Source organism: Rhinatrema bivittatum, chromosome 8 (assembly GCF_901001135.1).
Source record: "Rhinatrema bivittatum chromosome 8, aRhiBiv1.1, whole genome shotgun sequence".
NCBI lineage: Eukaryota > Metazoa > Chordata > Amphibia > Gymnophiona > Rhinatrematidae > Rhinatrema > Rhinatrema bivittatum.
Window position 1 is genome coordinate 78,785,870 of NC_042622.1, and position 25,399 is coordinate 78,811,268.

The 25,399-nt window shown below is 46.6% G+C and overlaps 1 protein-coding gene across 1 annotated transcript in view; it reads left to right on the plus strand.

The window, feature by feature from the left end:
- ODF2 (outer dense fiber of sperm tails 2) overlaps positions 1-25,399 on the plus strand; it is a 385,587-nt gene that overhangs the window by 275,865 nt on the left and 84,323 nt on the right. The gene's annotated exons all lie outside the window — the stretch shown is intronic.

Below are 25,399 nucleotides of genomic sequence, written 5' to 3' on the forward strand. Positions count from 1 at the left end.
ATTCAATGGAGTTGGTATGTGCTTGGAATAATCTCGCCATCTCAGGGCTTGCCCTGTTGTGTGTCTGTGGGATGGCCTTATTCTGTTGGTCTGTTTGTGGTGCAGTCCTGCTGCACTCTTTCTCTGGGATGGTCTACATGCTCTCACTTTCTCTGGGATGACCTTGCTGTGCAGATATTTGGAATGCCCTCACAGACCAGGTGATGGAGGCTAAAACAGAAATGGACTTGAAGAAGATATGGGATAAGGGCAGAAAATTCTTAGTTAAAAATAAATTTTAATAAAACAGTGAAGAGAGAGCTGAAGAATGAATTATCAGCAGGGTCTGTTTGGCAAGCTACATGTATAGTAAAAAGTAGAAGTTCCTGTTCATATCCCAGACCAGTCCAGACTCCTGGGTTTTGCCGCCCTGCTAGCAGGGGAAGACAGAAGTAAAGCTTTACTGACACTGCTACTTTGCTTATTTTATTTTTTTTGACATTTTATATACTGTCTTTCCATGTAAAAGATCACAACAGGTTTACAAAACTAACATTCACAGCTATAAATCAACAGGTTATGACGGTAACGGAGGTAGTTTTCATATATAGGCATTGACATCTATCAATCAAATTGTTCCAGTACAGCTTTAAGACATGGTTGAGGAGTAAAGAAAATTAAAATAGAATAAAATAAAATGAAATTATATGATGAATTTCACATTTTAGTCATTATGTTTTATCGATTCTTTCATTCTCTTCATACAGCACGTAGTATCTTTTGACCTTCTTGTTATTGTTTCTTTCTATATTCAGATGTTTTAAGTTAGGTTATATGCATTTTTGAATAGCCATGTTTTTAGCTCAGATTTAAATCTTTTTCTGTCTGGTATTAACCATAGCATCTCAGGTAGGGAGTTCCATAGCTTTGGACCTGCTATGGAAAACACACGATTTCTTACTTGTATCAGGTGTGTGCTCCGTATTGTGGGAACAGTCCTTTATTCCCTGTACGTACCCAGGTCAGTCCAGACTCCTGGGTTTATTCATCCCTGCCAGCAGATGCATCAGGTGTGTGCTCCATATTGTGGGAACAGTCAGTAGTCCTTTATTTTGAGATCTTAGTGTTCACTGAGGTGTGTATGGTTGTATTGTCAAACCTTTCATACCGGTGTTACTGGAATTGATGATTTTGAATATTAGCATTAAAACCTTAAAATATATTTGTGCTTGCACTGGCAGCTAGTGCAGAGAGATTAGCGAGGATATAATGTGATCAGATTTTCTGGTTCCTAACAATAGTCTTGCTGCAGCATTTTGTAATAATTGTAATGGTTTTAATTAACATGGTGGAAGACCAAGTAATGTGTTACAGTAGTCTAGGTGTGAGAAAATTAGGGTTTGTAATACAGTTCAAAAGTCCTCGAATGTTAATAAAGGTTTCAATAGATGTAATATGAGGTGACTAATTTATTGATGTGCTTTCTCATCATAAGGTTCTCGTCAAGCTGGATACCTAGATCCCGGACTTGATTTGAGGGAGTAATTTGGAAATTACCCAGGTCTAGAGTCTGTGGTTTTACTATCGAAGAGGTTTTGCTTAACCAAATGATTTCAGTGTTTTTGGGGGTTTAATGTTAGTTTAAGTTGCATTAGTTCCTGCTGTATTGCTTTCATATATGTTGAAAGTGTTGATACTGTATTTTCAATTAATTTGGAGAATGGAATGTAAAATTGCATGTCGTCAGCATATAGGAAGAAGGTAATTCCTAATTCCACCAGTAATTTATACAGTGGGATCATTTATTTATTTATTTATTTATTTATTTATTTTATATACCGACATTCGATCGAAATATCACATCGGTTTACAGGAAACTGAGAGAATAGGGCGGGGACTGCCCTATTTTACATTGTAACAAGGAAGAATGTAACTACATTACTATGTAACTATATCACATTGTAACATTAACAGCATAACAAGGTAAATTATAACTATAACTATGTTACATAATAGTATCAATATTTACAGATATCATATAGATATTTTGACAATTCACGCATATCCAGCATAGCCCTCTGCTTCAATGGCAGGGGAGGAAATTTTGACAATTCACGCATATCCAGCATAGCCCTCTGCTTCTACGGCAGGGGAGCAAGTCTGATATTTCACTTTCAATGCAAAGCCAGTATAGCTCTCTGCTTCAGCGGCAGGGGAGCAAGACTGATATTTCACTTTCATTGCAAAGCCAGCATAGCTCTCTGCTTCAACAGCAGGGGAGGAAGTTTGACACTTCACGCATATCCAGCATAGCCCTCTGCTTCAACGGCAGGGGGTATGAAGAAAGGTGGATCTATATTCAGACAACAATCAACAAGGACTGAATTACATAGTCTGAATAAACAGATAAGCATGGGTGTAGCTTGCTTATTGTGGTGGTTAATACACCTAACTAAATTAAGCTATTTCACTTAGATGCAGTTCCAACACTGCTCTCTACATTAATGGCAGGGGTGGAAGGGAAATAGAATAAAAAAAGGTTACTAAGAGCCAAGAGAAACAGATAAGTATGTGAGAGAAAAAAAAAGTGTGAAAGCTTGCTGGGCAGACTGGATGGGCCGTTTGGTGGTCTTCTGCCGTCATTTCTATGTTTCTATGAAAAGGGTTGACGAGAGGGCTGAGTTTTGAGGGACACCTGTATCTATATAGAAAATATCAGAAATGTGATTGCCCAATTTGACTTGGAATGTTCTATTGGATAGAAAGGAGGAGAACATCTGAGAACACAACCGTCGATGCCAATGTTGATCAGCTGTTGGCACAGGTGGCTGTTAAGTCGATTAGCACTAGAAAATAAGATTCAACAGCATCAAACTTAACCTAGTGTACCACCTCCAGTCCTTCAGCATTTCTCTGTCTCCAGCAGATGGTAGAGGTGTAAAGCCTGCAGTCTGGAGTTTAAAAAAAAAAAAAAAAAAAGGTGAGAGATTTCTTTCAGGAGCTTCCTCTTAGGGGGTTATTAGGTCCCTGGTGGGGGCCATTCTCCCTGGTTAAGGTGGATGAGCAGGGGGTTGGTGACTCTTAGTGGTGGTTCATCCCCACATCTGAGGGGGTTTTGATTAGCTGGTGGCCCAGTTCCCTTGGGAAACAGCAACTGCTCTGCAGCTTGGAGAGAGGTTCTCGACTTTGGCTGGCTCTGTGAGTGATCTGTGATCACGCCTTGCGCAGGTGAGTGCCGGCGGTATCTGGGGGTCCTGGTGTTGACAAGACTGCCACGGCAAGTAACGAGGCAGTGCGTGTGGGACACATGGCTCGGCAAGGCCTGCTGCTCATACTGGGATACGCACGCTTGTCTTAACTGTGCAAATTTCTGCTTGTGCTGCACCTCTGGAGAAGAAGGCAGCTTGGATGGTACAGGCTCTGTTTCGGCGTGTAAGAGTACAGACTCAGATTCAGCACATAAAAGACTGAGGTCGATGGGAGCCATTGCAGATCCTTTTCCTGTCAGCGTGGGAACAGTGACTAACTTGAGAGTGGTTGCAGCAGCACAGGAGGCTCCTGGGGAGTCAGGGGATTCACCTTCTCCCTTATTGCCTGCCATGCAGAGGTCCACGGAGAAGCTGGAAGCATCTGAAGATGAGAAGGCCTTAATGCAGGAGGATTTGGAGGATTCTCAGGCCTTTTCCTCAAATTTTGTTACTTCTTAGAGCATATCTAGCTAGAAAGGTAGCAAGAGAGAAGCACCTCATACCCAGGGAAAGTTGCAAGTTGATTTACGGGTGCAAAAAGGCATCACACAACATTCAGAGGGTGCTCAATTTGGCTGGACAGCAAGGCAGTCCCTTGGAGGAGTCTGAGAACTCCGAAGACAAGGATGATCCACTGGATGGGTCTCTGGGAACGGAGTTCCCTCAGGATATTTCGGATCCAAATCTGGAGGTGCCAATGACTGAAGGTGACAATCCTAATCTGTTTTGCAGGGAAGAATAGTGGCCCTTGATTCCACATTTGCTAAAAATGCTAGGCATCAAACTTCTTCAGGAGGAGACAGACCAGGAATGAGTAGGCACTATCATGGACCGCTTGAGAGGTCCAGCTAAGGCTTCTCCCTTCCACAACTTGAACAGGAGTGCGACATCCCTGAGACCGGTCCAAAAGTTGGAAGGGCAATGGCAAAGTTGTACCTGTTACTGAAGGAGACAGTCAAGCATTGCAAAGGTGGACGCTTCAGTCTCAGCAGTGACCAAGAAAATCACTATTCTAGTGGCAGGGTCCGCCACACTGAAAAATGTGCAGGACTGGAAGCTGGAAGTTCACTCTAGGATTTTTGAGGTTTCTGCTTTGGGTATCCGGGCTGTGGTATGCAGCAGTTTTATGCAGAATGCTTGTTTGCGTTGGGTTCAGCAGTTGCAGGCGAAGGAGACATTTTCATTATCCTCCATGAAACAGGAAGAGCACTTGGAGGCTGCAGTAGCGTATGTGGTGGATGCCTTGTATGACTTGATTAGGATGTTCTCCAGAATTAAGATGTTCATGGTTTCGGCCAGGTGACTGCTTTGGTTAAGAAACTGGTCTGCAGATGTTTGGTCAAAGTCTCAGCTAGGGGCCCTCTCGTTCAAAGGCAAGCTATTGTGTGAGGAGGATTTAGCACAGCTGGTGAAGCATCAGGGAGAGTCCAAAGGGCATAAATTGCTGGAGGATAAGCCGTGGGGGGGGGGGGGGGGGGGGAAGAATCCTTTCCCTCCCGTTCGCGTTTTAGAGACCATAGAAGATATTGGCAGTATAGAGGCAAAGCTCGGGCAGGATCCAAGATAACTCTGGTCAAGGAAACGGGCGAACTAATCTTCACAATGAAATGAGGCCGGTCCACTCTTCTTTTCCGACTGTCAGGGGTGATTAGCTCACTTTTACGAGGAGTGGACCAGAATTACAATGGACCAGTAGGTCTTTGAAGTGAAAAAAGATGCCTACATGTTAGAATTTGCTTTCCTGGTGTTGGAAGCCTTGCATCAAACATGGTGGACTGCTTGCGACAGCTAGGAGCGATAGTGCCAGTTTCCCGGGAAGAACAGGGAAAAGGTTGGAATTCCATTTATTTTGTGTCCCAAAAAAGGAACGGACAGTCCGACTGTTTTTGAATTTAAAGAAGGACAATGCGGCCCGCAAGGAACCGCAGATTCATATGGAGACGCTGCATTTGGTTATAGCGGCAGTTCACAAGGGAGAGTTTCTGGCATCACTAGACCTTTCAGAGGCATGAACAATATAACAAACTACCTGTGTGTATATTTTTTCTATGAAAATTTATTTAAACAAATTGTATCCAAAAATCATTTAACATTGTATAATACATACAAAATAGTATATATTATTCATATAAACTCATACACTCTCCACATTCATACCAATACAAATTTATCACATATAAATATACATCACAAATATCAACATTTTTTTTTATTAAACATTCCCCCTTCAATTATTTATTTTAATGTATATTTGTATCATCCACAGTGGTACCCTCTTTTCAACTTCATTTCATTTCCAAGAAGAGGAAAACGTTTGAAGTATTTACAATGAAATAGAACACGAAAGAATGAAGAGAAGTTGAAAGGAGGGTACCACTGTGGATGATACATATATACATTAAAATAAATAATTGAAAGGGGAGTGTTTAATAAAAAAAAATGTTGATATTTGTGATGTATATTTATATGTGATAAATTTGTATTGGTATGAATGTGGAGCATATGAGTTTATATGAATAATATATACTATTTTGTATGTATTATACAATTTTAAATGATATTTGGATACAATTTGTTTAAAGAAATTTTCATAGAAAAAATATACACACAGGCAGTTTGTTATATTGTTCATGACTATAATTTCCTGTGGTGAAACCCCTATATGTTTTTGTATATTGACTTTCCCTGTACGTACCCGGATCAGTCCAGGACAGCTGGGTTTTGCCTCCCCACCAGCAGATGGAGACAGAACAAGACTTTGCGGACTCTGTCCTATACCCCTGAGGTGCCACCTAGTGTCTGCCAGTATTCTCCTGTCTCCAGCAGATGGTGGAGGTGCTAAGTTTGGGGTAGTTTGGTTCTACTTTGTATAGCTTAGTACTGGTTTTTGGTTTTTTTGGGGAACTTGGTAGGGTTCCTTTAAATTAAAAAAAAAAAAAAAAAAGTTTGAAAGAGAAGGCACGTAGCGAAGGCAGCGCCTAGCCTCCCAGGGGGTTGTCAGGTCCTGGTGGGACCATCCTCCCTAGTACTCGAGGCTGCAAAGCAGAGGGTTAGGGAGCCTACATCTGCCGTGGCCCAGGGTGATGTCGGGGGTCTCGGCTCTCTCACCCTCAGCCAGCCTGACTTCTTCCAGATAAAAAGAAAATTTCAAAAATTTGTAAATCTTTTTGGAAATTTGCCTTGGGGTTAAAGGACCTTCCGACCGGGTGCTCGCTCCATTTTCGTCGCTATTTTGGGACCAGGAATTTACTCTGATCGCCGCGGTTCTTTTTTTGGGCAGCCAAAAATCGAGCCTGGGGATATGCCGCGTGGTGCGGCCTGCTCTGCCTGTGGCAGTCCGCACGCGCGGATTTCCCACGCAGGAGGAGTTTGTACGGCCTGTCTCTCTGGGGGGGAGGGCCCCTCGCAGGATTTACATGTCAGGGAGCCTGGGGAAGGCTCCAGACCACGTTGGGAGGCCCGATCGGGGGGAGAAGGACTCTGCTCCTTTCCAGCTGAGTGCTGGATTGGAGGCTTTATTAAAAACTTTCCAGGACCAGGAAAGAGCAGCGCTGGAGGTGCTGGGAAGGAGGGGTCCTCTCCTCCGCTCTCCCCGAGGCCGGCTGCTTCTGGTGGGGGCGCAGTTTTGGCAGTCCACGCCAGAGTTTTCTCGGACGAGGAGGATCCGGAGTCCGAGGGTTCTTCTTCCTCGTTCTCCTGCCAATTTGTTGACATGCTGCGCAAGTTCTTCAAGGCTCGCAAGTCGAGAAGAGGGTCGCGCTCCAAGTTGCCCTGGGAGTCGTCTTCGCAGAAACGCTCCAGGCAGTCGGGGGGCGCGGATGCCCCCAAAGCGAAGCGCCCTCTCTGGTCTCGGTCCCAGCTGATGGAGTCTTCTCAGACGGACTCATCGGAGGACGATCCAGCGCTCCCATTAGCTCGAGGCGACGGGCAGGAGGAGGATCCGGATTTTCACCCTCAGCCGTCCAAACCGGGGGCTGTCCTGGCGGTGGAAGGCGATGATCCCAAGGTGGTGCGCCTGTTTCGAAGGGATGAGCTGGGGCCGCTGATACCAGTCATTCTGGAGGAGCTCGCTATTGAAGTCCCGCCTGAGGATTCTAGGGTTAGAACTATGGACCCCGTCATGGTGGGTCTCCGAGGTCCGGCACGCTCCTTTCCTTTTCATTGGTCCGGTCACAGACTTGTTATTCAAAGAATGGGACAATCCAGATCTGGGTTTGAAGGTCGGACTGCAGCTTAAGAAGATCTTTGAAGTGTCGGCCCTCGGGATCCGGGCAGCTATGTGTAGCAGCTTTGCCCAGAGGGCTTGTCTCCGCTGGGTTCAGGATTGGCAGGCTGAGTCAGACCTGTCTGGCGCGGCAGCGGTTTGAGCTAGTTGGCTGGAAGCGACAGTGGCGTACAGCGCAGATGCCCTGTGTGATCTCTTGAGGATGTCTGCTCGGACGATGGTTTCAGCGGTGTCCGCCCACAGGCTCCTATGGCTCAGGCACTGGGTAGCGGATATGTCTTCTAAAGCGCAGCTGAGTTCCTTGCCATTCAAGGGGAAGCTCCTTTTCGGTCAACAGTTAGAAGATATGATTAAGTTTCTGGGTGAGAATAAGGTCCACAGGTTGCTGGAGGATAAACCCTGGTCCAAAAGTTCCTTTCCTCCGCGAAATCGATACCGGGGGAATCGTTTCCAGTCTTCTCAGTCCACCGGGTCGTCTGTTCATCAGAACACGCCCCGCCAGGCTTCTTAGAACTAGTCCTTTCGGGGCCGTCGCCCAGCCAGGGACGGTGCCCCCCAGTCTCATAGGGGCTCCAAGACTGCACAATGAAGTGAGGCTGGCCCACCCTTCCGTTCCGATCAATGGGTCCTCGGCATAATAGAGCACGGCTACGCCTTAGATTTTTCTTGGCTGGTCAAGGACCATTACATAATGTCCCCTTGCGCGTACAGCCAAAAGCGCAGGGCGGTGCAAGTCACCCTGCAACGCCTGCAAGATCTAGGGGCCATAGTTCCAGTGCCCGCAGAGCAGCTAAGTCGTGGGCGCTACTCCATCTACTTTGTGGTACCAAAAAAGGACGGATCCTTTCGTCCTATCCTCGATTTGAAGTGGGTAAATCACGCTCTGAAGGTGCCCCGTTTTCGGATGGAAACGCTTCGCTCGGTCATAGCGTCTGTGCACAAGGGGGAGTTCTTGGCTTCACTGGACCTGACGGAGGTGTACTTCCACATCCCCATCCATACGGATCATCAGAGGTATCTGCGGTTTGCCGTCCTGTGGCGCCACTTTCAGTTCTGCGCCCTCCCGTTCGGTCTTGCGATGGCACCCAGGGTATTCACCAAGGTGATGGTGGTAGTTGCGGCCGCCTTGCGCCGGGAGGGGGTGCTGGTCCATCCCTACCTGGACGATTGGCTAGTTCGAGCAAAGTCGGAAGAGTGATTCTCGTGGCGCCGGAGTGGCCGAAGCGCCCATGGTTTGCGGATCTTCTGAATCTGGTGGTGGACGGTCCACTAAGGTTTCGTCCATCTCCCACGCTGTTGCGGCAGGGGCCCGTCTGTTTCACAGAGGCAGATCACTTTTGTCTAGCGGCATGGCTTATGAAAGGCGCCGGTTGAGGAGTAAGGGTTACTCGGATGCGGTGGTGGCCACGCTTTTACATTCCCATAAAACTTCTACTTCTTTGGTGTATGTTAGAGTTTGGGGAGCGTTTGAGTCCTGGTGTATCGACCACCATGTGCAGCCCGCCAGGGTGTCTATTCTGGAAGTTCTGGATTTCTTACAGGCAGACTTAGCCAAGGGTTTGGCATTCAATTCGCTGCGGGTGCAGGTGGCGGCTCTGGGCAGTTTTTGATGGAAGGTGCAGGGGATTGGGCTAGCCTCTCACCCGGACGTGGTTTGTTTCTTACGAGGTGCAAAGCATCTTATTCCTCCGGTCCAGAGTCCTTGCCCATCGTGGAGGTTGAACTTGGTGCTCAGAGCACTTTGTTCTGCTCCTTTTGAGCCCTTGCAACGTGCGACCTTGAAAGATCTGACTTTGAAGGTGGTTTTTCTGGTGGCAGTTTCTTCCGCCAGGCGGGTATCTGAGCTGCAGGCTTTATCGTGCAGGGAGCCTTTCTTGAGGTTTTCCGAGGCAGGAGTCTCCTTGAGAACCGTTCCTTCCTTTCTCCCGAAGGTGGTATCCTCCTTTCATTTGAACCAGTCCGTGGAACTCCCTTCCTTCGCGGGGGTGGACTCTTCTTCTCCAGAGTCTAAAGAGTTTCAGAAGTTGGACGTTAAGAGGGTTCTATTGCGCTACTTGGAGGTGACGAACGGTTTTAGACTCTCTGATCACCTTTTCGTACTGTGGAGTGGGCCCAGAAAAGGGCAGAAAGCTTCTAAGTCCACGATTGCCCGATGGTTGAAAGAGGCGATAGCCTCGGCTTACCTGGTCCAGGGTCGTCCGATTCTGACTGGACTTAAGGCTCATTCCACTCGCTCGCAGTCGACTTCTTGGGCGGAGTGTCAGCAGGTGTCGCCACAGGAAATTTGTAAGGCGGCTACCTGGCAGTCTCCGCATACTTTTGCAAGGCATTATTGGCTTGATGTCCGGGCTCCAGAGCCCGGTTCTTTTGGGGCCAGTGTGCTCCGAGCGGGACTCTCTCAGTCCCACTCTGGTTGAGAAATCTTTGGTACATCCCAGCTGTCCCGGACTGATCCGGGTACATACAGGGAAAGGAAAATTGGTTCTTACCTGCTAATTTTCGTTCCTGTAGTACCACGGATCAGTCCAGGCGCCCGCCCGGGGAAAAGATGGAGAGTCCGCTCGGCTGGTGGCTGGTCAACCTCTCTGCAAGTTTTATTGACTGTCCCTCTTTAGGGCTCCGTTTCGGCATGTTTTGTTTGATTCATGCGGTTTTTGCAGTGTTTCATATCCTGTGCTCTTCGGGGGGAAGGTAGTTTTTTCTAGTTGGCAGTTCTGGTTTTTATATCTTTATTTCTGCTTGGGGACTGAATAATATTGGCAGACACTAGGTGGCACCTCAGGGGTATAGGACAGAGTCCGCAAAGTCTTGTTCTGTCTCCATCTGCTGGTGGGGAGGCAAAACCCAGCTGTCCTGGACTGATCCGTGGTACTACAGGAACGAAAATTAGCAGGTAAGAACCAATTTTCCTTTCAGAGGCATACCTGCAAAGCCTAATCGGGCAGGAGCACCAGATGTTCCTGAGGTTTGTGATTCTGGGAGACCATTTTCAGTTTTGCGCTCTTCCTTTTGGTTTGGCTACAGTGCCACGTACGTTCACCAAAGTGATGGTGGTGGTGGCAGCCCTTTGGAAGGAAGGAATGCTGATATACCCATATCTGGATGACTGGCCTTATTCATGCAAAGTTGGTGGAGCTCTGTCAGCTGACAGTACAATGAGGTTGAGGGCTCTGGGCTGGAATGTGAACCTAGTGAAGAGCCATCTAATGCCATCTTCATCCTTGGAGTATCTAGGGGCTCTATTCGACACCCGGATTGGCAAGGTGTTTCTCACAGATGACAGGCTGATGAAGTTGTAGGTTCAGGTTTGCCACCTGTTGGCACTCAAATTGCCCAGAATTTGGGATTCTTTGCAGGGCCTGCGGGTCTACAGCATTGATGCTAGAACTAGTTCCCTGTGAGTTTGCACATATACGGCCCTTTCAAAGAACGCACCTCTCCCGTTGGAGCCCATTATCGGAAGAGTGTCAAATTCCTCTTCCCCTCAGGAGGGAGTCCAGGTCCAGCATTTTGTGGTGGCTTTGTCAGGTCATTCTGGAACATGGGATGGAGTTGGAAATCCCAGATTGTGTGATAGTGATCATCAATGCCAGCCAATCCAGTTGGGGAGCAGTATGTTAAGGGACAGAGAGCTCAGGGTCAATGGTTGATGTTGCGCCCGTCGGTCGCAGACAGCTGCGCCCTCTGTTGCTCATCTTTTTTCTGCCTAAGTCCATTTTGGTAAGATGGCTGCCTTCGCTTCGCCACACTGAACCCTCCAGCATTCTTGGTCCGGCATGGGTGTTCCATTCGCCATCTTTTCCCAGGAGTCACCTAGGGCACGCACGCGTGCGCAGCCCCATCCTTTATGTGCGTCATGGCGGGAACCTGGGGGGGCGACCCCACCGCATGATGTCACAGGCTCAGGATATTTAAACCCATTTCACTATTCCAGCTACGAATTTGCAAGGATTCCTCCATGCTGATCTCTCCACGTTACCAGACGCTCCTGCTCTGCATACGTTCATTCCAGGACGTCTTAGGTACCCGCTCCATGGGGGCCTTGCCTTGCTCCGCTTTACCCTCTGGGGTTATCTGCTACCAACAAGGACGCCTAAGGTACCCGCTCCTCAGGGGCCTTGCCTCGCTCCTCTTACCCTCTGGGGTTATCTGCTACCAACAAGGACGCCTAAGATACCTGCTCCTCGGGGGCCTTGCCTTGCTCCTATCTACCCTTCGGGGTTGCCTACCTATTACCAGGACGCCTACGGTTCCTGCTCCTCAGGGGCCTTGTTCGTCCGAGACCTTTGCTCCTTGGAGCTCTCCTACTACAACTACCAGCATCAGAGTGAGTACTGCCGCTCCAGTTCTGTCTTTGCATTGTCTCAACTCTCTCTCCATAGATCATCAGTCTACCCCACACTGCGGGCCTAGAGAGACTGTGGAACTGCCTTTCCACCCTGCAACCTACAGATGGAACATTGCCATCTGGTGTCTCCTCTCCTAGCTGGAATCATCAACCGTTCCTCGGGTTACCATCTATGTTGCAGTACGATAAAGCTATATCTCTGTGTCTATCTCTGCCTTGAGCTGGCCTATCGCTGCAAGTCCCCACAGGGCTCTGCCCTGTGGGAGGTGTCATTTCTTACAGCGACCAAGGGCCCACGCTTCAATGCCCAAAGTACAACAGTCGAAGGTGGAGGCATCATGTTCTATCAATTGGTTAGAGAAGAGAGTGGTGCGCTTAGCCTTGCTTTCCTTTCTGCCACAGTTATAAGGACAGCCAGTACAAGTTCTATTGGACAATGCAAACAATGATAGCTTATATCAACCGACGGGGAGGGACCAAAAGTCTGATGGTTTCTTAGGAGGCTCAGTTGTTGGTTCACTGGGCAGAGCAGCACCTGACAGTTCTGGCAGCTTCTCAGATAGCTGGAGTAGACAATGTGCAGGTGGATTTTCTCTGCAGGCAAAAGTCGGACCCCCAGAGAATGGTTGCTGTCAGAGGAAGCAATGCTGCTTGTTTGGGCCAGATGGGGAACGCCTTGCATGGACTTGATGGTGCCGAGACTAAATGCCAAGGCAGCATGCTTTTACAGTTGCAGGTGAGAATATGGAGCAGAAGAAATAGATGCTCTGGTGCTACCTTGGCCACCAGAAATTCTTCTTTACATCTTTCTCCCATAGCCATTGGTGGATAAGGTGCTATGACACATAGAGAGACACCCAGGTGAAGTGATTTTCATGGCTTCGGAGTGACCACATCGACCATGGTTCGCAGATCTAGTAAACTTTGCGGTGGACGATCCTTTACGATTCAGTCACTTTGCAAGATTGTTGTGCCAGGATCCCATATTTTCAGATCAGATGGATTGCTTCTGCCTCACGGCTTGGCTTTTGAGAGGAAATGCTTGAGATGGAAGAGGTATTCTGAAAATGTCATTGCCACCTTACTGCAGGCCAGATGGCCATCACATCCTTGGCTTATGTAAGCGTGTGAAAGATTTTTGAGGCTTAGTGTATTGAACAGAGCTATCAACCTACTCTGGTTTCAAAAATGTCTAGTGGAGGAAGTGACATCACCTGTAGTGATGGCTGCCTAAGGGCTGTTCTCTCAATCCCAAATGTTTTGAATCCTCAACTAGTTACAGCACTGGGCTGTGAAAATGAGTGGCTTGTCAGTTTGGAAGAAATCAGTAGATTTGAAACATTTTTTCCTATGCTGCTGGTTTATCTCGGAGGGAGGAAGGCATGTCAGGTGATGAGTGTAAAGAAGATGGCGCTGACAAGGTAGGCAGCGTGATGGCACAATGAGACCGGGCCTGGCAGGAAAGACTGGTTTAGAGTCGCTTACTACAATTGACTTCCAGAGTTGGTTTGGAGAGTTGTGTCAGGACATGGGATTGCTCAAAAAAAGAACTGCTGAATGTGGCAGTGAATTGCGAAAGGAGTGTGCTGATCTGGGAGACGGGTTGACAAAAATGAAAATAGACTAGAGGAACAGTTGGCCACATGGGAGCAAAATCAAAAAGCAGTGCAGGCCCTGAAGGAGGGTAATTCTGTCCTTAAAGATTGGATCTAAGATCTTGAAAACAGATCCTGGAGAGGGAAACCTCTATATATAAGGGGTGTCCCTGAAGGCTCGGCATTTCTGGACTGCTTGCAGCTTGCAACTAGCTTATGTATGGTAATCCTGGGGCAGGATGAGGAGGCAAAGGGGATACCTAAAATTGAATTGGAACGAGCTTATCATGCCTTAGTAAAGTCAAAGGGTGATATGGACAAGGATATTGTGGTATGTTTTCACAAGTATTCAGTAAAGGAGAAAATCCTGAATCAGGTGAGAAAAATTAGAGAGATACAGTGGAGGGAGCATAAAGTGGAAATCTTCCAGGATCTTTCCCCAGTGATGATTAAAAGGAGAAGGGACTTCAGAGAAATACTTTAAGCTCTTCGGAGAGAGAATCACAGATATGAATGGCTTTTTTCTTTTGGATTACAATTCTCGATCAATAGGGTGACCTCCCGGGTTAAGAAGTTTGAAGAAGTGGATAAGATTCTTCAAGCAGCTGGTCTGTTAAAGCAGGCTGATACAAGTTCTGGCTCTACTTCCCTACTGTATAACAAGGAGAGCTCTATCTGATGACAGAGAGTAAACTCAGGAGAAAAGCATATCCGTAGACCATCTGGTGGCTCATCATCCTCGAGGGACGCAGCACTTGAGATGTGCTGAGGGAGGAGGCTGTACAGATCATTGAGAAGATGTGAATGGCAGCATGAGATGTGTGGATGGTTCTTTCAGACAGAATTAATATTGATTTATTTAGATTAACTGGTTGCTACATATTTGGTTAAATATAGTGCTTAATTGGCAGTTGAGTTTTCTTCCAATTAATATGCTAATGTTGGGGATCTGGCTTGGTAGTTTGATGGCAGGGGTGATATCCCCCAATGTCCTTCTTCAAAGAGCCAGGATGGTGGCAAAGGTGAGGGTGGTGGGGGTGATTGGGTGGAAGGAAGGGGAAGGTGTGTATGGGGGGGGGGGGGGGGGGGGGGGGGTCACAAGAATTGGATACCGGATGGGGAAAAAGGTGGATCTGGTATGGCAAATAGGATGGTTTGGGATAAAGGGTTTACCAGTTAAGGTTACTCCAATTATATAAAATGTGGAAAGTGGAAACAGGAATGGGAGAGGGGGGTTCTTGGAATCACAAATGGGGGCAATAAAAATTTTGACCTTAAATGTGAAAGGGTTGGATATTTATGCTAAATGGAAATTATTGTTGAAAGAAACTTTACAAAGGGGTATAGATATTTTATTCTGCCAAGAAATGCATTTGAAGAAAAAATCATTTTCCCCAGCAATATTATGCTTTTGCTACAGTGAAAAATAAATATTGTGTGGTGACAATACTTTTTAAAAAAAATATCATGGCAGATGTACAGTCTATAATTAGTCATACTGAGGGAACGTGTATCACTAGTATCACGTGTATCACTAGTGCCCATCATGATCACACCCCTCACACAACTATTGGGTCTGGCCACCCTAGCCATCACCCTCTGCAACGCCCAATCAATCATAAAGAAAGCACCAATCCTACAAGACCTACTCACAGACACCAGCCCTGATATCTGTGCCATTACTGAATCATGGCTAAAGAACTCAGACCAGGTCTTCATCAACCAACTCCCAACACAGACATACGACATCTTCTCCATCCCTAGGCCCAAAAATAAAAGAGGAGGTGGCATTCTCCTTGCCGCCAAGAAATACCTGCACCTCAAACTACAGACCAACTCCCCCTCCCCCCCAAGACTCGAGATTGGGCTCTTTAAATCTAAAACCCTGCAGGTCTGCCTCATCTACGCCCCCCCCCGGCATTCTGGAACAGGACCCGTCCCCCCTCATTGAATACATTACTAACAATATAAAGCCAGACACCCCAGCAGTAATACTCGGAGATTTCAACCTCCACGTAGACATCCACCCCCTCACCACATCCTGCGAAACCCTACTTGTCTCTCTCAAAGCCCTGGGCTTTAAACAGCTCATCACCAATCCCACGCACAAAGCTGGGCACACACTCGACCTCCTTTTTGCTAATACTAGCTTCTCTACACCCCATGCACCAATCACCACGCCCATCCCCTGGTCCGACCATTGCCTCATCAACGCCCAGCTCAACATCAACACCAACATAAATGCCTCCAACACCAAATCACACAAAAAGACAATTTCCTACCATAGACCATGCTCCTCAGAAGAACTCTCCCAAGCCTTCAATAACGTAAGTGAAAACCTCGACCTCACCAACCCAGATAATGCTCTCCTGTCATGGGATAAGCTTACTGCTGACATAGCCAACAACATCTGCCCCACCATCCACAAAGTAATAAACCCCAACCAAACAGAAAGAAAACCATGGTACACCTGTGAACTCAAAAAATTAAAACAAGACCTTAGAGCCAAAGAACGCTCCTGGCGAAAACAAGCCACCCCCACACTCAAAGTAGCCTACAAACACACCCTACACCTATACCGACAAGCAACACTCCACGCCAAACGTGACTTCTATGCAGCAAAAATTCACAGCTACAAATTCAACCCCACCGCCCTATTCTCCTATGTAGCAGAACTCACAAAGTCCACCACTCCTTCCCCCCAGGAAGATAATAGCATAGAGAAATGCAATAAACTAGCAGATCACTTTAAAAACAAAATCACCAACATTCTCAATCGTCTCCCCCCCAAACCCACTCACATCGACCTCCCACCCACCACCAACAACATTAACCTCACATCCCTTGATCTCACCACTACGATGGAAGTCAACGCCATCCTAAAAAAGATGCGGCTAGCCACCCACATCGCCGACAACATCCCATCTAAACTCCTCCTCACTATCCCTTCCGTCATAGCAAGACCGTTAGCGGATATCATAAACTGCTCCCTTACCTTCGGGACGGTTCCCGACCCGCTTAAACTCGCCATCGTAAAGCCCCTACTAAAAAAGCCCACCCTCGACCAAAATGATCCAGCAAACTACAGGCCCATCTCCAACCTACCTCTTATTTCTAAAATTCTGGAGAAAGTGGTCAACACACAACTTACCGACTTCCTAGAAGATAACAATATCCTCCACCCCGCCCAGTACGGCTTTCGCAAAAACCGAAGCACGGAAAAGCTCCTACTTGCAATAACAGACACCATCCTAAAAGGCATGGACCACGGCCAATCATACATTCTAGCTCTCTTAGATATCTCAGCAGCTTTTGATACGGTGAACCACAAAATCTTAATATCACGCTTAGCAGAGATAGGCATCTCTAACACAGCCCTATCATGGTTCTCCTCCTACCTTGACCACAGAAAGTACTTAGTCAAACTTGATAAATCCGAATCCACACACATTCCTCTTTCACAAGGCGTACCCCAGGGCTCCTCCCTTTCCTCCACCCTCTTTAACATCTACCTTCTCCCTCTTTGCCACTTATTATCCAAACTGGGACTAAAATTCTTCTTGTACGCTGACGACGTACAAATACTTATCCCCATCCAAAACTCCCTCAACGAAACCCTGCACTTCTGGGAGACATGCCTCACATCTATCAACGCCCTCCTTTCCAACCTACACCTTGCACTCAATACTTCAAAAACTGAAATCCTAATTATTACTAATCAACCCAGCTTATCCATTCACCAACTGCAACAGAACACTTCACAAAATCTCACACCTCCGTCCACTGTCAGAGATCTAGGAGTTCTCTTAGATACACAACTTAGCTTCAAATCCCACATCAAATCACTCCTAAAAGGGGGCTTCTATAAACTCCAAACCCTCAAAAAACTTAATCCTCTCCTCCACGCACATGACTTCCGTACCATTATGCAAACCACTATACTATCAAAACTTGACTATTGCAACTCACTGCTAATAGGCCTTCCAGCTTCCACAATCAAACCCCTCCAAATCTTACAAAATGCCATGGCTCGCATCCTTACAAACTCAAGAAAGACTGATCATATTACTCCCATATTACAAAACCTCCACTGGCTACCAATCACCTATCGCTCTCAATACAAAACACTTACTATCATACATAACACGCTATATAAAAATAACTCCCCCTGGATCGAAGATATGCCACACTTCCACCAGGCCAACCGTCCTACCAGAAACTCCCTTGCGGGCACCCTCCACACCCCTTCACTCAAAATTGCTCACCTCACAAACACCAGAGCGAGAGCCTTCTCCATCGCCGGCCCCACCCTTTGGAACTCCCTCCCCACCGAGCTCCGACTAGAACCTTCACTTAATCAATTCAAAAAAGGAATCAAGACCTGGTTATTTAAACAGGCCTATCCCAACGCCTCTCAACCCTAGCATTTGACTTCTCCTCAACACTCATTATTTCCCTCTCCCTAGTACAGTGTCCCCCCGCCCCCCTACACACCCTCCCTCCCTCACCACCCCATCCATTTTATGGCTTCCTGATATTCAGTCACCACCTCTCCTTCCCATCGCCACCACCTGCCCCCTTGTACAGTTCCTACCCCACCCCGCCTCCCCTATGCGCTTCATCCCCCACCCCGCGCTACCCCCCACTCTGTCGCCTCTTGTATATAATTAATTTATGTCCAACCTGGTTAACCACATGTAATCTCATTTAATAACTGTGGCGCCCGTTGGCTCTACAGTAAAGTTGTCACCTTTTAACTTCCTATCCTTCCTCCATCTATCATTGTAATTTCCTTTCTCAGTTGTCTGTAAACCGACATGATGTTTTTTTTACGAATGCCGGTATATAAAAGTTATAAATAAATAAATAAATAAATAAAATAAAATTGAGATTGCATATGGAAATGTATACTCTATTGAATATTTATGCACTAAATTCAGCACCGGGAGGTGGGGACAGATTCAATTAAAGCTCTTTTGAATTGGGCAGAGGGACATTATTAGGGGAATTTCAGTTTGACAAGGTACCTGTGTCTGGATAATTATGGCGGGGGCAATGTATCAACGAATTCTCATAGAAAATTTTAAAATTACTGATGGTGGAGTGGGGGTTGATAGCTATTTGGTGGATGTCACATCCTATGGAGCAAAATTACACTTTTTTCTCCAGTGCATACAAAGTATATTCAAGGATTGAATATTTTCTGTTAGACAAGTCCTTGGTGTCTCAAACGGTGGGGGCAGAGATTGGCCAGATCATTTGGTCCGATCACACCCTGGTTTGGATCTCTTTGACGGGGGTAGGAGGAAAGTCAGAGAGGAGATTTTGGAAGCTTAATGAGTTTATTAGATGACCAGGATTTTTGTGGGCAATTACACACTGAGCTGCAGGAATATTTGCTGGATAATGATAATGGGGAAGTATCAGCAGTTACACTTTGGGATTGTTTGAAAGTAGCTAGGGGGAAGATAATAGCAAGCATTGTGCATGTGAAAAGGCAGAGAGAATAAAATACGCTTAATTTGTTGCAAAACATAGGCAGAATGGAATTATAGCATAAGCAACAGGTTTCCGTGCATATTGGATCTAAATTGGAAGCATTAAGGGCCAAGTTACACAAATTGGATATGGGAGATATTTTTCATTTAAAATTCATCAAGAATAGGGGATAACAAAGCTAGTCAGTCTTGGCTAAGAACTTAAAAGAAAAATCAGTGCAAAACCAGATTCTAAAGATTAAGGATAGAATGGGAAAAATATTAGAGAATGATGGTATTTGTACTAGTTTCTTCCAGAATCAAGAACTTTATTCTAAACAGGTATCAAGAACGTAGATATAGTCGATTTATTTGGATGGTATTTCTCTTCTACAGGCTTTAGATGAACAGCAGAAGAGGTTAAATAGAGAGTTTTTGAGGTGAAACAGGTGATCAAAGAACTAAAAAAAGGGAAAGCACCGGGAACAGATGGATTCTCGGTTGGGTTTTATTGGTTGATGAATCTGGTTATTGCTACATACCTGGCTGCTATGTTTAATTCATTATTGCTAAATAATATAGTTGAAGATTATAATAGAGCAGGAATAATAGACTTATATCTCTTATCAATTTAGATCTAAAAATACTAGCTAAAATCTTAGCTAAAAGGTTGGGAAATATAGCTCCAGAGTTGATTCATCCAGATCAAGCAGGGTTTGTTCTAGGGAGGCTAGTGTCTGACAATGTTCGGAGGGTAATAAATTTAGTATGGTGGACTCATCATAGGAAGATCCCATTGGTATTGTTAACACTGGATGCCGAAAAGGCATTTGATATGATTCACTGGGAATATTTATTTGCAGTGCTGGAAAAGTTGGGGTTGGGAGGAAATTTTTCTAGTCGGATTAGAAAATGATATACTGCACCTAGCGCCTGTATCAAGGTGAATGGGGATTATTCACAAGACTTCTTGATAGAACGGGGAGCCCAACAGGGATGTCCCCTTTCCCCATTAATCTTTGCCCTATATTTAGAACCCTTAGCTGCAAAAATCAGAGGGGTAGAGAATATTTAGGGAATGAAGGTGGGGGATAAGGATAATAAGTTATTTATGTTTGCAGATGTCTTGTTTATGATTGCAGAACCTGAGAAATCTCTTCCTCCATTGATAGTGGAATTAGGTTAAGTAAGGTGTCGGGGTATAAGGTAAACATGGAAAAATCTGAATTGCTAAAGATCTCTTTCAGATTGTCATTTGTCATATATTAAGAATAGTTTTCCTTTTAAGCTTGTTTGGCATGGGATAAATTACTTGACAGTGAAAATTAGTTCTTGGATAGATCATCTGTATAGTTGAAATATGAGGATTTGTGGAAGAAGATAGATTCCCTGAACGTACTCGGATCAGTCCAGACTGCTGGGTTTTGCCTCCCTTCCAGCAGACGGAGACAGAGAAAAACTTGAAGAGCACCCCCTCATAACCTGGTGTGCCACCTGCATCCCTTCAGTATTTCTCTGTCTCCTGCAGATGGAGGTGGTGCAGAACTTGCAGTCCTGAACTGCTTTTACACGGGCCGATGCAGTAAAGTGCGCGGGAGAGCCGGCGCTCCGAGGCAAGTGCCCACTCTCCTGATGCGAGTGCCCAGGCCACTCTCCTGGGCGCGATTCACTATGCAAATGAGGGCCCACGCTAATAAGGAGGCGCTAGGGACACTAGCGCGACCCTAGCAGAAGCGGCAGCTGTCAATGGTTTGACAGCCGATGCTTAATTTTACCGGTGTCGGTGGTCGAACCCGCTGACAGCTACTGGTTTGGAAAATGGACGCCAGCAAAATTGAGCGTCCGTTTTCCAACCCGCAGGCTGCTGGCAGAATTTTTTTTTTTAAGATTTTTTTTTATTTTTGGGGCCTCCAACTTAATATCGCTATGATATTAAGTCGGAGGGTTTACAGAAAAGCATTTTTTCTGCTATTCTGTACACTTTCCTGGTGCCGGACAAAATTAACTCCTGCCTTTGGGTAGGTGTTAATTTTAGAGAAAAATGTGCGGCTTGGCTGCATATTTTACTTTCTGTATCGCGCGGGACTAACTAATAGGCTCATCAACATGCATTCCCTGTACGTACCCGGATCAGTCCAGACCGTGGGTTGAGCCTCCTGTCCAGCAGATGGAGACAGACCAAAACTAAAAGAGGGTATCCTATATCAGGACAGAGCCTACCCTGCAGCCCTTCAGTATTTGTCTGTCTCCAGCAGATGCAGGCAGCTCACCCTGCGGTTAACTTACCTTGTTACTTTACCCTGTGGGGTTTTTTCTCTATCCATTTCACAGGAGCTGGAGCCGCTCATTCCCTTCATCCTACAGGAGCTGGGGATTGAAGTCCCTCCGGAGGATACGGTTACGGCCGCGATGCCAGCTCACGTGGACCCGATTCTGGTGGGACTCAGGGCACCTCCACGCACTTTTCTGTTTCATCCTATGCACAAGCTGCTGCTCCTTTGGGAATGGGAGGCTCCCAAGACGGGGCTCCGAGTGGGTAGAGCTATGGACAAGCTCTATCCTCTTCCCGAGGATTGCCTGGAAATGCTTAAAATTCCTAAGGTGGATTCTTCCGTATCCGCTGTCACCAAGCACACCGCTATTCCAGTGGTGGGAACCACAGTTTTGAAAGATGTCCAGGACCGCAAACTTGAATTTTATCTCAAGCGTATCTTCGAAGTCTTGGCCTTAGGAGTACGGGCGACAATCTGCAGCAGTCTCATGTAGCGGGCAAGTCTTAGGTGGGTCCAACAATTGCTCAGCACCCAGAGGTAGAGCAGACTGAACGACTGGAGGGCGCTGTGGTGTATGGAGCGGATGCTCTCTACGACTTACTCCGCATACAGGCCAAAGCAATGGTCTCAGCAGTGTCGGCCAGATGTCTCCTCTGGCTGCGCAATTGGTCGGCGGATTCTTCTTCCAAGTCTCAGTTGGACACACTTCCTTTGGAAGGGTAAGTTGCTTTTTGGAGAGAACCTAGAACAGCTTATTAAATCTTTGGGTGAGAACAAGATCCATAAGCTGCCGGAGGACCGCCCTAAACAAGACTAGGTCCTTTTTCCCTACACGTTCCCATTTCGGAGGTCAGCGGAGGTATAACAGGGCGCGGGGTTCCTTTCCGAGGGGTCCACTTCCAGGTCCCAGTCCTGGGCTCATTCCTTTTGGGGCCGCCGTGCCTTCCGAGATGGCAACACACAGCACTCAACCGCAAAGCCCTCCCCCCAATGAGATCCGGCTGGTCCATTCCTCCATTGCAAACTTAGGTGGACGTCTCTCCCTGTTTCTAGAGGAATGGGTCAAAATCACTTCGGACCAGTGAGTCCTCGAGGTGATAGAGAAAGGTTACTCATTAGAGTTTGCTCGGGACCTGCCGGATCTGTATTTAGTCTCCCCTTGCGGACACCGGAAGTGGGCGGCCGTCTGCCAGACTCTTGCCAGGCTCCAGGGACCAGGAGCCATAGTCCCAGTCCCGGTGGAGGAACAAGGCGCCGGCCAGTATTCCATCTACTTCGTCATGCCAAAAAAGGACAGTTCCTTCCATCCAATCTTGGACCTCAAGAGAGTCGACCGAGCCCTCCGGATACCCCATTTTCGAATGGAAACCCTGAGGGCGGTGATAACGGCAGTTTGCTCGGGTGAATATCTGGCCTCTCTCGACTTGACGGAGGCTTACCTACACATCCCTATCCGACGCGAGCATCAGAAGTACCTTTGCTTCAACATTCTGGGCCAACACTTCCAGTTCCGAGCTCTCCCCTTTGGCCTCGCCACCGCGCCGCTCACCTTTACAAAGGTCATGGTGGTGGTGGTGGCGGCCGCTCTGTCGAGAGGGAGTCCTAGTCCATCCTTACCTGGACGATTGGCTCGTGTGGGCCAAGTCGGAGTCTCTCTGCAGAATAGCGGTCGACCGGGTCCTTGCTCTCCTCACCTCCCTCGGGTGGGTAGTCAATTTTTCCAAGAGCAATCTTCAGCCCTCCCAGGTCCTGGAATTTCTGGGGGCATGCTTCAATACCCGGGTTGGCAAGGTGTTCCTGCCGGACACTCGGGCGCTTAAACTTATGGACCAAGTGCACAACCTTCTCTCACTCCTGCTTCCCACGGCATGGGACTACCTTCAGGTCCTGGGGACCATGGCTTCCACTATCGACCTGGTTCCCTGGGCTTTTGCGTATATGCGACCATTACAGAAAGCTTTGATATCCCGCTGAAAGCCAGTGTCGGAACAGTTTCAGAGGACTCTCCCGCTCTCCGACTCTACCATTGCCGACATACAATGGTGGCTATCGCTAGCGCACCTCCTGAAGGGAATGTCCCTACAGACCCCACAGTGGATCGTAGTCACAACGGATGCCAGCCTCTCCGGGAGCAGAGCAGTCTGTCAGTCCCAGGCTACACAGGGATACTGGTCCCCAGTCCAATCCCACTGGCACATCAATCGGCTGGAGGCCTGAGCGGTTCGCCTGGCTCTCAAGGTTTTTCTTCCTTTGATCCGCTGCAAAGCGGTGCAAGTGCTTTCGGACAACTCAACCACGGTGGTCTATATCAATCGATAGGGGGGCACCAGGCATTGTCTGGTGGCCCTAGAAGCCAGCAAGCTCTTCGCCTGGGCGGAGTGGCACCTAGATAGCTTAGCAGCTTCCCATATAATGGGCAAGGAGAATGTACAAGCCGATTTCCTGAGCCGTCAGCGTCTTGACCCTGGCGGGTGGGAGTTATCAGATGGAGCAATGGATCTGATCGTCCTCAGGTGGGGTCCGTCTCACCTGGACCTGATGGCTACCTTGAGCAATGCCAAAGCTCCCAGATTCTTTAGCTGCTGGAGGGAGCACTGCTCAGAAGGAGTGGATGCACTAGTCCTTCCCTGGCCTCACGATGTCCTCCTGTACGTGTTTCCTCCTTGACCCCTAGAGGGAAAGGTTCTCAGAAGAATAGAACTTCACAGGGGTCCAGTCATTCTCGTGGCAGGGTCCCATATTTTTCGACCAGGTGGATCGCTTCTGTCTAGCAGCCTGGCTTTTGAATGGCGGAGACTAAGAAAGAAGGGATACAAAGAAGAAGTTATATCCACTCTACTGCGAGCCCGTAAGCCATCTACCTCGCTCGCCTATGTCCGTGCTTGGAAAGTTTTTATTTATTTATTTATTTATTTTTTAGTTTTATGTACCGTCATTCGGTAATTCCATCACAACGGTTTACATATTTCAACAAGGGATATTAGAAATACATATTTCAATAAGGGGATATTAGCATAGGTAGTACAAAGATCATCAACAAAGAAAGGTTGAAAGTACATGAAAAATAAAGGTAATAGGATAACAAACTATGGGAAAAACTGTAACATATATAATAGGAGATGAATCGGCGTTATGAAGTCATTAGGAGTTAAGGATGTTGAGATTCGCTTGGGAGTTCTGTTGCTATGGGGTAGTTGAGAGGGTTAGGGTGTCGTTGTAAGCTTTGAAGAACAGCCAAGTTTTCAGATCCTTTTTGAATGTTTTTAAGTTGGGTTGCATTCTAAGGTCCATCGGAAGTGAGTTCCATAATTTAGGACTGGCAATGGAGAAAGCTCTTTCACGGATTGTTGTTAGCTGTGCTGATCGGACAGGGGGAATTTTTAGAAGGCCCTTGTTGTTTGAGCATAGGTTTCTTTGAGTCAAGTGAGGAATGAGATTAGTGGATGACCAGTTTGATTGAACATTATGTATAAATTTGTGTGTGATGGTCAGGGTTTTGTATTCTATTCTATATTTAATTGGTAGCTAGTGTAGGAAAATAAGGATGGGTTTAATATGTTCATGTTTTTTTGTGCCAGTTAAGATTCTTGCTGCTGTGTTTTGTAGGATTTGGAGTGGTCTGATATAGGAGGCTGGTAGACCAAGTAATAGAGAGTTGCAATAATCAATGTTTGAGAAAATGAGCAGTTGAAGAACACATCTGAAGTCTTCAGTGGTTAGAAATGGTTTTAGGCATCTTAGTGTTAATAGTTTGTAATATCCTCCTTTAATTTTGGTTGTAATGTGGTTTTTTAGTGAAAGTTCATTGTCTATGATCACTCCTAGGTTGTGTGTATGAGTTACTGGGGAAATTGGTTCTTTATGATTCTCGAGCAAAAGTGGAGGTGGAGGTGAGGGACTAGGTTTTCATTCCATGATAATTATTTCAGTTTTGTCGGTTTGTTTATTATAAATTTTAAGTGGGTTAGTAGTTGTTTGATTGTGGATAAGTATGAGGCTGTTTTCATATAAGTTTCATCCAGTGAATTTTGGATTGGTATTAGAATTTGTATGTCATCAGCATAGAGGAAGTGGGTCAAGCCGAGATCTTTTAGTAGATGGCATAATGGCAGAAGGTATATATTGAAGAGTGTTGCAGAAAGAGCAGAACCCTGAGGCACTCCAGTATGTAGGTACATTTTTTTGGATAAGGTGTTGTTAATTGAGACTTGGTAGTTTCTGTTGGAGAGGTATGATGAAAACCATCGTAGGGTT